The 3,224-nt window shown below is 42.5% G+C and overlaps 1 pseudogene; it reads left to right on the forward strand.

Moving 5' to 3' along the window:
* The first annotated feature begins 1,630 nt into the window (after window positions 1–1,630).
* LOC150064436 (MORF4 family-associated protein 1-like) lies at window positions 1,631–1,953 on the forward strand (annotated as a pseudogene).
* The last annotated feature ends 1,271 nt before the right edge of the window (window positions 1,954–3,224 follow it).

A 3,224-nucleotide genomic window follows, 5' to 3' on the forward strand; every position in this document is an offset into this window, starting at 1 on the left:
TGGACTTTCTCAAGGCTAGAGCTCTACCACTTGAGCCTCAGCACCACTTCCTGCTTTTTTCTATTTACGTGGTACTGAGGAATCGAACCTGGGTCTTTGTGCATGCTAGGCAAGCACTCTACCACTATGCCAAACTCCCGGCCCCGTAGGTTGGTTATATCTTAAAATTGTAATTGTGCAGTATTAATCTTGCTCCCATTTTCAAATGGGCAGAACAAGAAACTCAAGAAAAATGGCAAATCAAGGAATAGCATCTCCCACACAATATAAGCAGACAATGGAGTAGTCAATGGCAAAACTAGAGGAGAGTCCTCTAATGCTATACAAATGCAATTGATAAACATGATCAATGAAACGTTTGAAACCATACAGAAAGAGATACGTAAGGAAGCCATGTCTAAATGAGATGATCCGTAAAGGAGGTGATACATGAATGTGAGGAAGCCATAAAGGAGGCCATAATAAAGGATTTACATGAGCATGAGGAAGCTAGAGAAAGAAAAATGGTCAAATTCATAGAATCCACGAATAAAAAGCTGACTGAACTCCAACAAATGTCCAATGAGAGTAAAGCTGCTGAGCTAACCACTCAAATGGAAATCTAGGAGTTAAAGAAGTCCATACATGATCTCAAATAAGAGGTGTAAGGCATCAAAAATGAGCAATTGGAAGGAGGGAGATGAAGAATAAAGTAGAAAATATTGATAGCAGGTTAGATAATGCAGAAGACAGAATCTCCAGGGTTGAAGATAATCTAGTTGGTATGGAGAAAGAACAGAAAATGATTTAAAGCAAATCTAGAAAATACGAGAGAACGCTTCAAGAGGTCCAAGGTTAGGAAGCCTAATTTAAGGCTAATTGGTATTGAGGAGGGCCTGGAGAAAGAGGTCAATGGTATTGGAAATATACTTCAGGGAATCATCTCAGAGAACTTCCCAAATATTCAGAAGGGCAGGCCCACCCAGATACAAGAAGCTTTTAGAACCCCAATCAGACCAGACCAGAAAAGGACATCCGCCACATTATAATCAACACAGGATCAATAGAGACCAAAGAAAGGATCTTAAAAGCAGCCAGGAAGAAGAGAACAATCACCTACAAAGGAAAACCAATCAAAATAACCACAGATTTCTCAGCAGAGACCATGCAAGCAAGAAGAGATTGGAAGGATATATGTCATGCCCTTAATACAAATAACTACCAACCAAGTATACTGTACCCGGCTAAGCTCTCATTCATAACTGAGGAAACAATAAAAACCTTCCATTCAAAGGAAAAGTTGCAATATTACGTAGCAACCAAACCAGCATTACAGAAAATTCTCAAAGATGTTGGACACATTGAAAACCAACACAAACATGATATTGACAAAGAAAATCATACCAGCTAAGTACCACCAGAACTGTCAAGCCACAGGCTATAATGAAAGCTTTTAAAAATGGCAGGAACAATTTTTGTAATGACCTGCTCTGATCGCAAGTCGCTCCTCTCTGCGTCTTCTATCAGGGGGAAGAAAAGTTTCCGAAGCGGAAAATTATCTGGGAAGACCCCAGAGCAGAGGCTGAGCCCCGTGCTCGCCCAGCTTTGCGCCCCACAGAGGTTGTCCGCATGGACCTGAAACAGCAAGGAGATGAAGCCCCTGGATTTGGTGGAGTCGGCCGAACCGGGGGAGGTGGAGGTGCTGGAGCCTGAGGAAGACTTGGAGCAGTTTAAATGTGGCTGCGTTGGTGCGTCCCTTCGGGAAACTGTGGGGGGTGGGGGATGCACGCATGCCCACGGACACAGGTGGAGGCCGCATAGGAGAACACCATGAACCACCTGCAGCAGGGCACAGGCGCCGGCCACAAGGATGCCATGAGCGACAAGGCAGAAGAGATGGGGCAGGAGATGGCGAGGATGGCCGAGATGCTGGTGGCGCTGGTGTGGCAGATAGGGAAGAGCATGTTGTCATGACTGAGATAGGCTTACAGAACCTGGAGGAGCTGGAACCAGAGAGCTTTTTGATTTTTTCCCTTTTATCTCTGTCTGCACTCTGTTCTCACTTACACTACATTTCTGCAGTGGCCTGTGATTGATGACCTCTATAGGAGGTCTGATGGTTGAATGTTTTGTTTGGGGAAATAACTTTTATTTGGAAAATGCTCCCACATGCTAGATTAGAGCCTGGATTGTAAATTCTCAAGAAGTCACATGTGTTGTGGGCTTTGGTGATGGTTTGAAAATTCTGAGGTGCTTTGATCTTGTTTGACCTGATCACTTCCTGGAACTTTGCATCTCTGTGTGATACATAAGCTCTGGAAGTGCTGAAGGAGCTGTGTTATATTGAGAAGACTCCATGCAGCCCTGCTGAAAAAGGAACCAGACTTTAATGGGGAATGTGAATGGGCCTGACTTGGCAAGGACTGATGAAAAGGAGACAGGATGGGAGGTGGCATTGTTTGCATTTGGGGACTTTAATTTCTGTATAAGACCAAAGGAGGAGAAATGTACTTTGTTCAAATTTTATGTGATACACTATCTGATGTAACCTGTTTGGTGAATTTGTTTACACAACCTAACTTGGTTCTATTTAACCTGGACCCTAGATGAGACCCGGATGCTCCATACAAGTTGATACAGTACTCCCGTGCATTTTGGGGATGTCTAGGTGTAAAGTTAAAGGTTTGTAAGGCCTCTGATGGGCGTGGAAGAAGCATGGAAGTGTCTGCAGTGGGTGCACTTGGTAAGTAATCTTACCATGTTAATAAATATTCACTAGCCTGAAAAGACAAAAAAGTGGCAGGAACTAGTAAATATTTTTCAGTCCTAACCCTCAATATCAATAGACAACTCACTGATTAAACAGCATAGACTGTCTAGTTGGATCAAAAAGCAAGATCAATTGTTCTACTGTCTTCAAGAGACACTTGGCCAAGAAAACAAATATTTTTTGAAAGTGAGGAGCTGGAATGAAGTTTATCAAAGCTAACAGCCCCCATAAACAGGTTGGAGTTGCCATCCTGATATCAGATAAAATAGACTTCAAACTAAAATTAGTGAGAAAAGAAAAATATGGTTATTACATACTAATAAAGGATCTCCTCCAGGAGGTCATAACCATCTTAAATATCTACACAGCTTTGCTGGAGCACAGAACTGCATCAAGCAAACTTTACTTTCACTAAAACCACATATAGATCAAAACACAGTGATTGTTGGTGACTTTAACTCACCACTCTCATCTA

This window comes from Megascapheus bottae, chromosome 4, assembly GCF_031878675.1.
Source record: "Megascapheus bottae isolate mThoBot1 chromosome 4, mThoBot2.hap1, whole genome shotgun sequence".
Taxonomy (NCBI): domain Eukaryota; kingdom Metazoa; phylum Chordata; class Mammalia; order Rodentia; family Geomyidae; genus Megascapheus; species Megascapheus bottae.